The sequence below is a fragment of the Anser cygnoides genome, chromosome 17, assembly GCF_040182565.1.
Source record: "Anser cygnoides isolate HZ-2024a breed goose chromosome 17, Taihu_goose_T2T_genome, whole genome shotgun sequence".
In the NCBI taxonomy this organism is placed as follows: Eukaryota; Metazoa; Chordata; class Aves; order Anseriformes; family Anatidae; genus Anser; species Anser cygnoides.
Window position 1 is genome coordinate 6,287,993 of NC_089889.1, and position 15,619 is coordinate 6,303,611.

A 15,619-nucleotide genomic window follows, 5' to 3' on the forward strand; every position below is an offset into this window, starting at 1 on the left:
AAGGTGGGCTACTTAGGTAACAATGATAATGGCATAGAGACAGATGAAATACTCACATAGTATGAAATACTATGATGAAATACTCACATAAACACAGCCAAAATGCTAAGAAACAAGATAACAGATGTATCTGCAAAAACTAAGGCAGCAAGCCACATCTTTCCCAAATCCAAGCATGCCAGATCATATATTGCCTAACCATAAATTGATCACCAGACCCAGCTCTAGTCTTGTTATAAAGAAAAGACTCATCATCACAAAATGACTTGGCAATACCAAACCTTGTTAATACAAAACCTCTTCATAAAATCACATCTTTTCAGGAAAACTGGATCATCTAGTGCTCACCTGAAAACTTTATGCTTCATTTGTCAACAGTTAGTCTTGACTGCAGTCCTCACATTAGTCTCAACAAGAAAGAAGGGAACCAACTGTGTAAGAAAAGCCAATTAATGGCACTGGTCCCTAATAACTCCAGTCTTACCTTACTAACCCACGCTCTGTAGCTTCTTACTACCGGTCACAGTGCTTAAGTTATTTGACTTGCTTAACGCTGTTATCCTGACCTTGGTTTTAGCTTGAAGAAGGAAACCCATAAGTGTAAATAAGCTACATGATACAGGCTTGTTAGTATCAGTTCTCCCCTCCTCTCAGTTGGATCTATAGCTTCCACACATCTTGGGCACCCAAGGTTGGGTATTTTGGGGAAGATAGACCGCATGACTTCATATCATTTCTCTCTATTCCCACCACGTAGATATGCCAGTGGAAGTATAGAGGCCTTCTGGCCGGCCATCCAAGGCTCTCTAGGATGAATGTGAGGCCTGGACCACCAACTTCATGCCTCTCTTCATCCTTCGCTATCCGAGAGATTTCTGTCACTGGCTTTTCTACTCGTTTGTACTATGCAAATGTATTTGATGATACTGATTTTTCATTAGTCTTGATAACTTCTTGTTGGCATCTCTAAGACAGCCAGTATTTGTCACTGCATTTCTGTCACTTTCTGGATTTCTTTCTTTTAGACCTTTAAGAGACACAGCGCCTTCATATTTGTCAAATTTAAAGGTTCAAAATCGTCATGTAGTATTAACATTAGGTCAGCAAAACAAGAAGTAATATGCCTCTCAAGACTGTAAATAGTGAGAGAAAGAAATTGAAATAAAAAACTGACAAGAAGTGATAGCACAGAATATCTGTGTATAAACAAACAGATGGCTTCTGAACAGGAGTATGCCATAACTCTCCTCAAATAAGTATTAGGATGTTTATTAGCCAAGGAAATTATGGAGATTTCAAAAACAAAGTGGTATGTCATTGTTCTGAACAGAAGTGCTTTCTTGAGTGAAAAAAAGCAGACATGTTTTAATGCATAGAGGGATATAGCAGAATTTATGTTGTTACTCACTGAATAATGTAGCTGATGTATTTTTTTTGTAGTTTGTACATCTGTTTTCTGGTAGACATCTGGACTCATATCTTGAAGCAGACAGCTAACTGACAAAAAAGATGTACTATTATTTCTTGATTGCAGATACTCTCATGAAAGTGACACCGAGCTGGAAGAAGCACATGTTTTTACAGACTAAAGTGTTACCTAGGACCCCTCTCTTCTTCAGTTATAGTTTATCATTGCTTTCTTACAGCACTTAGCTAAGAAGGAGGCCAATAAAGTGAAAGCAAAGGAGAAATCTAACAAACCAAGGAAATCTTCTATGATTGTACCCTTTGGTCTTTTATACCCAACAATTCCTCTCTGTCTTCTGAACTGTACATCAGAGTAAAGCAGCAAAGAAACACACTTGTCAGGAATACCTCCTAGAAAACATATCACATGCTCAAAGCACCAGGATATCCTACGTACCTTATGATCATGCATGTATCAAATCTAATATCACCTAGTTTGCAGCCGCCATCCAGCTCTGCCTGCCCCCCAGGCATGCAGCTGGAACTGCAGTATTAACCCACACTAAACAACATGAAGAGCATGGCATTATTGGGGTGAAAAAAGAGACCCTTAGACAGAGCTACTGCTCCTGCAATGCAGATACTGACAGAGTCTGACAGAAGTGACAAATAGCAACCAAAGTAAGTTCAGGACAGGGAACGCCAGCATAAGGGAGATCTCTGAAACAGATTTCCTATAAGCCCCTGTCAAGCAAGCCAGAATGGATGAAGGAAGGGCTCACAATCTGAATATGAAAAAAAGCTACTAAATTATTCGGAATTTTGTTTAAAAAAGTTTCCAATTTTTCTTTTAATAGGGCCAATGGAGATGACTAGACTTGCAAGGTAAGCCAAATGAGAAATACAAAAAAGCGTCACTTTAGCCCAAAATGGTCTTTTTTCCCCCCTTGAAAAAAAAATAAAGAAAAAAAGGTTTGGTCTGAAAAAAAAAAAAAAGACATTGGCCAAACCACTAGTCTTGACATACCAATTCAGAAACCTTCACTCTGTCCTCAGTAGTTCTCTGGCTCAACGGCTTCTTAAGCAGAAGGTCCCTGGATAGATCACAAAGTCTTACAGCCAAATCCTTTGATGTTAAGGGAACTAGCATAGCTTAATTGAAGTCACTGACATGTATTAGCTCGGACCACCGGAGAATCCGGCCTCTAACATTGTTTTGCATCACCTTCATGTTTTAAAACCTCTACTGATTTTAATTAATTTGTACCCTCTAGGCGCACTGGCTCAAAGCTCTTTAAATAAGGAGTAGGAATAGGGACTCGCAAAGGAGGCAGATTTTTTCCTCCAAGCTCAAATAGCTTTTACAATTCTAGCTAAAGGGGAGTTCCAGGGCACTGAGTATTTTCCATACTGTTATGTTGTTGGTTTTAGTATCAGGATTCTGTAGTGGATTATGTTTCATATGGGTATCCTGTTGCCTTATCTCAATCCTTCCTTGGATTGACCAAATTTTCAGTCTCAAACACAACAGGGGAAGAAAAAAATTGCCAATCTGGTACAAAGCTCCCTGGGCAGAACTCTGCTTGAAGTTACATAAAGAGAGAAAGGACCGTACAAGTGCTATCTGCGGAAAGCAGTACTCAATCTTTATGGCATATTATGCAATCTATATTGCACCAACACTGACTTAGGTGACCTATATTGGAGCACTGACCCAGGCTCCCAGTCAGGTAACCTCTAACTCCTCTCCCATCCAGGCCCAAAAACCTCTTAAATGAATACAGGGGGCATTTACTGCTGGGTTAATCTGGGTGGTCTGGAGATATAAACGAAAACCAGAGTGCTGTTTTCCTTCTGGGGAGTAGATTATAGGGGTTTTCTCAGTGCAATTACTTATCACGTGCCTTCCTATAATTCAATGCATGTTCAAAGGCCAAACAAATTATCCTGTAATCCAGTGGGAAAGGATCAAAGATGATTCTTTCTACCTTATTGCATTTGCTTCTGGAAGTCAGAGAGGATGTATCTGTGCAGATAGTACAGAGCAAATGATCACACAATAATTCTGATACAGCTTTGAAGTAGGAATAATAACAGAAGTAAGTTAACTGGGATGCTGATTTCTTCTTCAACGAATATTATTTCAGGCAGTGAGTGGTAGAGAGCCCTGCTTCCCACGTGGATTGCCAGAACAACAGGAGTGCTCTGGGGCAAGCCTGAAAACATGTTCATATTTCTTCTGTTCAAGTTTTAAACTGAACAAACTGCATAGAAAAAGCCCCCTAATTCACTTGGAGTGCAGACCCTTTTCAGGGGTATCAAAAATTGGGGTTCTTTTGTTGAAATGAACTTCCGAGGTATTGCTAATTAGTGGAACAAGACTTGGGCAGAATGTGCCCCTATGTGTGTTTGTTCCCAAGATGATTACAAAACAGTTGCTGACAGTCAGATACATGCAATTATATTTTGTAAGTTTTTGAATACTACATGGCACATTGTATCATTTCACAGGCAGACAATAAAGAGTCACATTTTTAAATTCATGTCATTTTCTAACTCCTTTGTTATCTATCTGGAAGTTTTGCCAGAGAAATGGAAAACAGCAAGAACATTGGTAGTGCTGCTATGGTTCTGCCTCCCGGCTGGGATGCTGTTATGATAAATCTTATCCAAACAAGATGAACCAATTCTAAGCAGCTTAGATCTCTATCTTTCTAGCTGTTAATTTTTTTCCTATTCATAGATCAGGACTTGTGCAAATTCTGGAGCTTAAAAGGTTTATTGTTAAGGCAGGATAACCAAGTTAATTCTACAGGCATTCTCATATGTTTCACTTAGTGATAAAACAAGCTTTCTCTGTGCTTCTTTCCAGTCCTGTAATACACATTTTCTTTTCAATCCAGTCAGTCTTCGGCTTTGGTAGAAAAGAAAACCAGCCCTGAGGGCACTGCAAGCATTGTAAAGGTGTGATATGATTTTTAATTGCAAGCAGCTTTTATTTGGAGCATTTTCTCCCATTTGGAAAGAGTACTGTAAAAAGAGAGACCTGTGGATCTCATCAATTATAGAACACTCCTATTTACAGGCAGCAGAGATTGCACAGCCCGGCTTTGCTTGGGGTACCAGGAAAAAATGGAAATCTAACACTTTTAAACTGGAGATTCACATCAATGAACAAAGGAACAATATAAGCAAGCACTGCTGAAGAAATGTAGACATAAGTATTCAGTCTTCTCACCTTTTAATTTGCTAAAAAGGTAATTAGCTAAGACAATTATGAGACAAAGACAATTTATTTTATGGATAATTGCATGCATTTCTAGTATGAGTAGATTTAGAATGGTTCACAAAAGTATTAAAGCCATTCATCTCTAAAGCTTTTTTCATGTTTGAGGTTTCTTTTCCCACTCCATAGTCTCAGCTTTGCCAGACAATATCCAGTGGAAATTTGTACTCATACTTTCAGCACTGTAGCACAGCAGTTACAAAAGCCAGAGGAAATTATCTAAAACTACACATCACATTGTACTGCATGAGATGTTTTTTTTCCTCAGTAACACAGTTCAGTCCATACTGCATTAACTCTGTCATCTACTGCAATGGCACCTTTCCCTACCATTTAAAAGGAAAATGCTACATGAAACAAGAAACCTCGTTCAGATTTCACGTCACTAGGATAAAAATAAATTAAAAAAATCCTCAGAGCCAAAAATAACATTCTTTGTTTGAACTTAACCTGACTAATAATGAATATAGATAAAATAAGATTAAGATGCAGAGTAAAATCTCTACAACATTGCACTAAGTACTTCATTATATTGTCAGGATGTAATGCCATAGCTTAATATTGTATGCTTTATCTCACCAGTAGAAGTGCCACAACAAGAAAGCTTTGATATTTACATTCTGAACTTATATCAGCCGGTTTCCTTGTTCATTTAAGAAATGTGTTAAACCCATTGCACATTGTATTATCAAAATGAATCACTTCAGCAGGTGAAGAGATATCAAAATAAAAGCAGTGAGATTATCTCATCGTTTAGTTTAAGGACCAATGAGTTAGGCTCTGAGAACTATCTCCCTCCATCAGGGAGATCTGCCCTCACTGCAGTGACCATCCAGAAGAACAGAAGTGAGGACAGCCCTATTTAACCTCCACCTGAAGTCGTGCCTATATAAACACTTAAAACTGGCTTAACGTGTTCACTCAAACTTAAAATGTATGCTCTTCCCCTTCAGACACCCACTACCGCATTGTCTGCTGATCCCTTCACTAGGAGTGATGTTGGAGCAGTATTATGCTGTCTTCTTCACGATCACTGTTACAGCTAGAATGAATGAGTGTTCCCAGCACATTTTTACAGGTTTGACATGTCTACTTATTTGGTAGACCTGTAGCTTATTTTAAGGACAATCCTAGGACTGGTCATGGAAAAAGCCACATTTTTACTACCATATGTAAGATCTCAGAAAATCTGAGAAGTGTTTTCTGCAGCTTCAAGCAATACAGGCACCATGTCAATCAAGCTCAAGGTCTACATTTTTCCCCACCATGTTTGCTCTTGGCTTTCAATCCCTAGGCATCTAACATTTCTTTAGTCTGATGCTACTAACAACTAGTTTTCTAGCCAACGTTTTCAGATATTAACTAGGGAAATCTGCTTGTTGTCTGCTGTAACCTATTATCTGCTTTAACCATGCATACCATAAGTGAATAAGTGAAATGTAATACTATGTGATAAATTACTGGGATTCAACAGCAAGTACAATAAGTCTTTAAGATTAGAAACACAATCTTGACATTTGCAAATGCAAGACTAAAATGTTTCTGCTGGTTCTAAACATCCATTAAAAAAGTATAAACTAATTAATGAATGACCCAAAGTGATAAAACAGGTAGATTCAGTACAAGATGCTAGCACTTAATTAACGAGTAAGACCACAGCAATGCTACAAGGAGTCATAAGTAAAGAAAACACACAAGGAGAAAAAGGAAAGAAAATTGGGATGATAAAACTGACAAGGTAGGTTGGTTACTGATGTATTCAGGAGGTAGCTTGCAATGTAGTACTATGATAATAAATAAATAATATTATATTACATTTATGCAGTGCCCTTCAGTGACAGGCAAAGGTGCTTTTCCAGGTGAATCACACACAGCAGCAGTAAAACACTGCCAGTACATCAATGCCTTTTCAACATTGATGTAAAAATGCCCCCAGTAAAACTGATTTAAGTTCAAAACTATTAAAAAACTAGGCAAGCCATTATCATGGGAAATAAAAGAACCTGCTCTTGACAACTTCAAATTAGAATTAAAAAACACGCTAGGGGAGAAAAAAAGGCTTGTAGAAGTCAGTGGCAGTAAAAGCCAAGATCAGAGGTGATCAAAGCAAGGACCAAATGGATGTTTATGCAGTTATGCATGTAATACTGTAATGAACTAATTTAATATAACAGCTTTCATGCTCCAGGTATTTCCTAAGGAATAAATGCAATAGCTTTAATCCATATAAAATACAAACGCGAGGGCTCAGAGTCAGGCAACAGCATAGCAGAGAGTACAAAAGAAGGTGAAACCCTACTACGTAACAAGCCCACTCTCATTAGCATTTAACTTGTTATAAAACATGCCTTCGAGCAGGAGTTCATGGCCCCGGTTCAACTGAAGTGGTTTACTGATACCATCCACAGCTTTAGACTCTAGAATCCTTGATTTCACTTTTTAAAATACTGTAGTAACAGAATATGTAATGGGTGATTCTAGTAGCATACTTACACTTATTTTTCTGCAAAGCCTGGAGGTACAAGTGATATCAACAAAGCCCTTAATTTGCCAAACCTCAGACCATCTCCAATGACACATTACAACTTCCAATTACATAAAGTCAAGATCATTTTCAGCAATACCGCCCATCTATTAGCAGAGCTATTCCAGGAGATCTTTGTAATAAGGTAGATGTGAGTCTCCAGGACGTATCAAAGCCCTCAAATACAAACCAACTAATAGATGAAAAGAAGTCAAATTGATTCTTTAAGGGGACAACCACCTACCATCTGTGATTTAATTAAGGCCACAAGCTATGTGCCATGAGCAAGGGCTGTCTGAGCATCCAGTGGGCTGACTGAAAAAGAAACGAAGAGGACTCTTGGAGTGCTTCAGGGCTCTGGCACTCAAGGCAGAGCAAATGAAAGACTCATCCATCCTATTTAATGCACATCTATTTTATCTGATCATTTTTAATTAGTGCTGCAGTTTTCACTTTGTACTTTGACTAAAGAACTCTGATAAATGCAAATGGGGGTGAAGAGTGAATGACAAAGGTCACAAGAACAAAAATTTAATTTCAGTAAATTAAGCAATAAGAAAAATATATTAACATCTTTTAAGTTCTTCTGATCTCACTACTGGTGCAACCAATCAAGGCAGGAAGGTAATTTAGGAAACTGAAATTTCTTAAGCAGTTTTCCTCTTATTTTCTTTTTCAAAGCTGCTTATTTTAAATGAGGTAGCTAAAGGGGTTGATACTAAGGGTGCACACTTTTATTCTGTGACCTTACTGTACTTTTTTCCTAGATTTTTTGATTGCTTTTAAACATATACCGAACAATTGTAATGAATAATTTTATTACTCATTTATTGTTCCCTTGGACTGTACATTAGCCATATTGTCCGACAGATCACTCACCTTCATATTGCTTCTGGCCTTGTACAGAAGGAGTGAGAGGATAACAGATAGCTAGAAGTCAGGCTTTTTTTGTTTGTGTGTTGTGGTTTTTTTTTGTTTTGTTTTTTTTTTTAAAGCAGTGACATTCACTGCTAAGATTATGGAAGCCTTGGAGTCTTACAATAGTTTGGATGAATAATACATATAGCAGGTATCAAATAGCAGGACTCTACAAAAATCACAACAGAATTAACTTAGTGCATGACTTGTGGAAAGTAAACTGCTATAACTTTTTTTTTTTCCTTTCTGTTGTTCTGATAAGCAATAAAGTTAAAATTAAACCTTTGGCAGAGTAGTTAACACACAACCACTTTAGACTCCTCAGAAAGAGCAGTTTCACTTATTTTAATACTATATTACATACAGCTTACAATTTCACAGCATTACAATAAAGATTAGTCTCCCTTACTTGAACCAGATCTAACCACAAAAAAGAAGAGTTATGACTTTTTATTTTCCCAAGTTTCAGAGCACTGAAATGCAGACAGTCCAAGGGGAGTTGACTGTAAAGATTCTAAGAGTAAATATCCAAACTAAGATGTCTTTGGCCAAGGTCTCCTTTTAAACTCATCTCTAAGCAAATTCACTCCTTAGTAATATATTCAGAGATCTTCCACTACTTCACTTCTAACTAGCTCATTTCTGGGGAGATGAGATCCATTAATATGAGAGGTAACTTCTAATCCTTAAGCATTACCAAGATGACAAAGATACTCCTTTGTTGCTAGTGAAACAGGATTGCATTTTATGAGGTGCTTCAAGCTTGTCTCATTTCCTTTGAATTTGAAAAGTGTAGAGATTGTCATTCTGCCAGTCTTATTATAATACCACATGAATATTATCATCCCACAATAACACACAGGACTGAGCTATTGTATTTGCTCTATATGCAGTCACCTAGCTACTGCTTCCTCTGCCTTGGACATGCAAAAATACATGTGAAATTTGAACATTTGAAGCAGCCTAACATAATATATGCATACATATGTATACAAAACCAGATATGTTCTCTGTTTGGGATTCAATCCACTCACCTGAGAAACAAAAGGAGACAGTCACTTCCACCTCTTTCCACAGTCAAGGGAGGAAGAGGTCCAGAGGACAATTCAACCCAAAGAGCAGACTTGATCTGTGATTCCCAGTACAAACGTCACACTACTAACAATACTGCGGTGTACTTTTATATAATATTCACCCTCTCGTCACATAATTTCTTACGTATACTCCATCATGTTCATGAAAAAAGACTGATAAAATAGGGTGCAAAGTTTTGACTGCCATGAGGCTTACAGGTGGACCTGCAGACCTGGCCTCTCAGCAGGAGGCTAACTCTGTGCTGGGGGTTGCCTTAATGTAAGCATGGTTTCTAACATTCTTTGGGAAATTAAATTTTTTACTGAGATTTGATACATAGCACCATTCTCTTTGCCCAGGTGACACCCCAGATTTCAACAGTAAGAAGGGATTTGGGAGGGATCTACTCAAACTGACAATGTTTCTTACACTCAGGCAGTTCTCCCTGGAAGTCAGAATAGACCTGCCCCCGATGGAGGGCCCCACCCCCTGATTTTTACTCTAACACGTTGATTCCACTTTCATATATTTTCACTTTCTTTTTATTTTAAATTCCTATCCACCTGAAAGTTGATTGAGAATACTCTGATTTTGCCGAAGGCACTAGGTGGCACTGTGCTCTGTCTTTTGCTCACCCTCAATTTGCTAAAAACTGCCCAGGTTTCACCAATTTATGTTCTTTTCCCAAACACTGCATGAACGTTAGCGAAAGAGTTTCTTCAGCACCTATCATTATGCTTTGTCGCCCATCTAATTTTCTTCTGTCTGTCAGAATGACCAGTGTTATTGAACTCAACGACATATTCAAAATTACATTTGCCTGCCTAAAAAGCACAGTTTTCCTCTAGTTGGCATTTAGAATGGACAAGAAAAAATATATTGTAATGCTGATTACTCAACATTACATACTCCAGCCCTACATAAAGGCTTGTTGGCACTTCTTTCTTCTAAGACTGCACCAGGAATGTTATTACGACATAGGACTGAATGTTAGAGCTGTAAATCTACTCTTTTAGTTACTTTCTTTCACCCATACTACACAGCTTCTGCCTAAAAGCTTACACAGTCCTTCCTGTCTTTTGTTGTTATTGTAACCGTCAGACCAACAGGCCATAAGAAAAAGGTGATGAGCACATAATGTGTATTTATACAGACAAATACACAGTACAAAAGAGGTTTTGCTCAGAAGAGCTTTTAATCCATAAAACAGTTTTCTGAACTATGAAGCAAGCAGATTAGAAGGAAAAAGCAGGCTTCCCAGTTTCCAGTCTATTAGTCTATCCTCTTGACCACATGCAAATTTACCATAACAGAACTTTTGTGACCATATCCTATCACTCTTTGAGATGAGTCTGAATTTAACTTTTCTTTGCTTGCACACTTGTGTATTACCTTAGCATGACATTAAAAGCCTTTGAAATCTACAGCGATCTGTAAATATTTCAAAGAACGCTTTAGTTTCTAAAAATATATACGTATAGCTATGCATTCTATAGAGAGTGTAAAAATAATTATAAATTATCTGTTGCGGTAAACTCCATTTATGTGCAATAAGTTTTCTTTTTGATTTCAACCAAAGTGTTTTGAGAAAGAATTTTCAGCCCAAATAGCATTCATTCCTGATGTATAAAGGCAACATCCCCAAGAAGGACAGCCTATTCTTACCAAACGCATGTTCAGCCTGACTTGCACGTATCGCCTGCACAACATATTGGTTACTGCACAATTTCCAGGTCTAGAAAACCAGGCAGAAGCCAAAAACAACGTTGAAACAGCCACTATGCAAGATAAAATACTGTCTGAAAGGTGCCTGGCATCTCTCTCACAGCACAAGAATAAAAAAAACAGATGGTTTAAACCCTGTTCCTACCTGTGTCATTAAGCTGCCGTTTAATTTCAGGAAAGTCATTGCCCTTTTCTCTCAGGTTAGTCTGCTGCTCTTCTGTCCATTCCAATTCCAGCTAGAAGCATCTTTCCTTAAGTGAACCTACAGCATGCAATATTAAAAAAAAAAAAATGTTGTAGTACCAGTAAGGACTCCTTAGGCACTATCCTAACTCTGTAGCAACATTGCAGACTGATCTTAATTCAATAAACCATCTGTTTGCAAACCACTCGCTCCTAACTTACTTCTTTCAGCATTTCCTGAAGATTTAAGACTTATCTGTTTACATATCAATCGTGGTTTTGGCAGTTCCAAGTTAGTTATTTTTGACATTAACAAGATTCTGAAGCCAACACATACTGAATTCCAGGTATGACAGCTGAAGGAAGTTAAACCAACGAAGCATAAAACAAAATGATATAGTTTGCTCATTTTCAGTCAGTCATGAATGTTCAGTTTGGATGTAAGAGATCAGAACGCTCTCATAACTGAAATTGCTTCCTTAGAGCAATATGCTTACTGTTGCCATTGTACTGTTTGTTAACTTCTGAAAGACAAAAAAAAAACAGTGTAGTGGCAGCAAGCGGTTTTTTTTTTTTTTTTTTAGAAATTGACAGCATGATTAGTTATAAAGTGAGTGTTTTGGAAGTACAGCTTTAGAAATTTAATTTTTGAAGGATCTAGAGTTCAAGAGAGGAATCCATACTTCACAATTCAAGGAAAATAATTGTGTTCAGTTTTTCAACTTTCTGAAACTATGGAGAAATTTAAAGCTATATTACTAATAAACCCTTATCAGTTCACTGATTAAAAAAATCAACTGAAAACTGCAATATCACATTTTAATGCATTATTTAATACATTACCTATGTGCAGGGATAACATTTTTGTCTTGAAGCAAGTGCCTGTTGTGCTTGCTATAGAGATTACATAATATTCAGCATATATGATAGCAATGAGTGGGAATGCCTTTGGTGCTGAAATTTTCAAAATATCCAGTCACCCAATAGCTTTCTACACATGAAGCAGAAAACTGTAGGCATCCTTTCATGAAAGCCTTGGCATCTGGCATCCTTCATTAACAGATTTACTAATTTTCCACTCCTCAATAGGATATTTTTTTTTTGGCACTTCTCTCTCTTGTATAAGTTATTCCTAATTAATTAAAATGAAATTCTTAAGATGTGAGTTCATTAATCCCTTTAATGAGAAAGAACATTTTGGACCTTATTATTACACTGTCATCAGTATCTGTTAGACAGTTAAATTAATAAAGCGATTATATTCAAATAACTCAGACATTTGCATTTTATTTTTAACATAACATGTCTCTCTTGCTTACTCTGAGACTGGGGAAGCTTTGTTGGCCATACAAAAGTAGTTTGGATTGATTTCAGTGCACACTATGCCTGGACCCTTCAAATGTATTTAGGGGTCAGAATAGCTGTGGTCTAGGATAGGTCTACTTCAGGTCTGCTGAAGCCTTGAGGAATGATTCAAGCAAGAACAGAGTATAAACATCCCTTAGAAATAAAGGGAGAGTGGTCCTTTATTATTAGAAAGCAAAATACTTGAAAGAAAAATAGAGAGAATGGACACTTCGTATCCTTGAAAGCATCAAGATAAAGTGGAACACAGCAGTAATTTGCTACTGTACTGCACATTCTGTATACTACTGACAGACTGAAAAATATCCATTGGCTAAAAGCAATATACAAGGTGGAACTAGAGCTCCAAACATCTCCTATTCTTGTGAAAAGCCAGGGGTGTTTTATAATGATCTCAACATGCATCTTCCTCAAAAAGTGATCCTCCAGCTATGCAGCATCCCTTTAATGCTTTTCTGGGACACTGATTCAGTCAAAGCACACAAAAGAGGCACAACCTTAGCTCAAAAAGGCAAGTGCAACCACTTTGAAAATCGTAAGTCAGAGAGATGAATAAAGCTGGTATCAGTTAAAACATTAGCTTATGAATCCTCTTAACTCACAAAACCTAGATCTGATTTTTAATAACCGATTCATGCTTTATAAATGTGCCTGCATATTGAAATATCCGAACTGAAATTTTTTGTTCTCAAACATTTTCGGTCAACAGTGCAAGCATTTTTCTCCTCTTCATCATCACTTAAAAACAGTAATCACCACATTTCTTCCTTCTCATGTTTCCCAAGTCATAAACCTCACAACAATCAATAAAAAATAAAAGACGACAAATCCAGCCCAGCTCCTGCTGGAACCAAATTACTTTTTAAATGTTATGATCTTTAAAGGCAAACAAGATAAACTTTTGCTTCTAAAAAAGGTTTAGATTTACTGTAGCCACGTAGAAAGAAGCTGCACGAGTGAGATTTGTTGCTCAGCAGACAAATACAAAGGAAGAAAGAGGAAGAATTTTTCCAATTTAATTAGAAATGGTTTTATGTCTCAGGCACCAGTGCCTCCTAGACAAGTTTAGCTGAGGAGGAATTTAGAGTGTTGCTTCTTCAGCTAAGCCTGCTGCAGTTATATAACTCAAACATTTACAAAACAATTTAGCTAAAAAGATAGTGGAGCACCTGTTGAATTGTTTTTACATATTTACACCACAGCTTTTCTTTCTTTCTTTGAGGCTTTAGTTAGCCGCACAATTGAATACCACAGGAGTTAGATTAAGATACATTCCGGAAATAATGTTTGAAATTGTGATGTACTTGAGAGCTGCTATCATTTGGAACTAGTATTGGATACTTGGGCTTGAACCAGTGCTATTGATCATGGCGATGATATAGAAGCTTCCTAAGAGCTCTCTTTCGGTGGAACAGCACAGGAATGCCCAGGGAGAACAACTTTGCTGGTACCTTCGCCATATATCCAGCTCACACAAACATCTGTCCTACCCTACATTTCAGCATATGTTTAATGATAAAATAAACAAAAAAAAGTGACGTGCATGGCAGGCTAGCAGCCTGAGAAATTTACTTCTGGAGGAGCTGTGAGAGAAGAAAGGTCAGTCATTGTGTTAGAAGATTCATCAAATCACTGATTATAAACCTAGAAAATGCAACGGGCATTCCTGCATGAGACAATTCTCAAATCATCTCTGAATCTAGCTAGAATGTAGGTCAACAGTGATCAAGCCCAAACAAAACTGCAGCTCCTCAGCTATGTGGTGAAGGTACAAAACATGCCTCCAGAGGTGGGAATCAAAAGCCACCGGTATGCAGGAAGGTTCTCGAGCCAAACTTGTAAGCTAAGAGCAACAAAACACCAGTTTACCATCCTGAAAGATTCTGACTAACGCAACATTAACTCCAAGATGAGTGCACTTCAAATATTGTCTTGTTCTTCACAGTACAGTCACAGCTGACCAGTAATCCAATTCAAATATTTACCAAAAACTCACACAATCACATCGTATTCTCAAATAGAATATTTGCTTCTCTTTGCACTAGAAAAACCTCATCATTTCAATGACAGATCCACTTATCAAGAGTAAAGAAGAAAATTGTGTGTTTGCCTATTTATTTCTCCTATCACTGAGAGATGCTATTTAAATCAGTCATCCAATTATGCATGGAAAACAGAACTACCATAGCACTGTATGTACAACATCACATTGCAGTTTTTCTGTGGGAAAAACACCAATAGTACATACATTTCTGAATGCAGAAATGAAGTCTTGTAACTGTTGGGTTTTTGGCTTTGATTGCTTGTTAGTTTGGGGTTTTTGTTTGTTTGGTTTTGTTTGTTTTTTTTTTAAGTGTTGAAAGATACCTAGACAAACAGTTAGTATCTTCCATATCAGCCTTTTGTGAACTCAGAAGCCTTTTTACATTTAATTGCAAACCAAGGCTTTACCAATCATTTTAATTCAAAGTGAGAAGGGATTTGATTACTGTACATTGAATTAAATGTATTTTTATTGAAAAACTGTTAAAATCTAATGATATATCCATCTTCAATTACTGGATGATGAGTATTAACAATAGGCTGAAATTCTCCAACCTAACTAAAATCATGTCATCAGAAAGCTGTTCTAACCTGAAGATAACATCGTATTTCACAACATTTTTAATGGGCAGCTTTAATTTGCTGCTTGAAATAGTAACCACAGTTCTGCAATTTATAAAGCTCTCTCTTGTATCGCCAGTGATGTACTTCATGCTCTTGTGTCCCTAGGGGCATCATCTGGCTTTACATTAGAGTGCCAACAAGCCTGACAGAGTGCTCAGCACCACCATACTGCCTGCATCCAAACGGGGAGCTACTGGCCTGCTGCAGCTAGAGAAATGGAGCTCAACTTCCACCATAGATTTTAAACCACCAGTGAAAGTTACTTCAAATCTATTTTTCAAAGCAAAGACTGTTTTAAAGTCTCAAATGCTTCAACCCTTAGAAAAAAATTGCATTGTTTAAATGCTGAAATAAGGGAATAGAAGGATTATCAAACCATTTGTACCAGAACATTTAACGAACACATTAGTGCAGAGCAAATGGTTCAAATTCAAGTATAAAAACATCAAATGCAACTCTGAGTGAACAGG

The 15,619-nt window shown here is 37.3% G+C and overlaps 1 long non-coding RNA gene across 2 annotated transcripts in view; it reads right to left on the reverse strand.

Annotated features, from left to right (window-relative positions):
• LOC125182793 (uncharacterized) overlaps positions 1-15,619 on the reverse strand; it is a 263,096-nt gene that overhangs the window by 226,103 nt on the left and 21,374 nt on the right. For both annotated transcript variants that reach the window (XR_010825632.1, XR_010825633.1), the window contains exon 2: positions 11,080-11,196. This is a non-coding gene — a long non-coding RNA (uncharacterized lncRNA). The remainder of the gene's footprint in view (positions 1-11,079; positions 11,197-15,619) is intronic.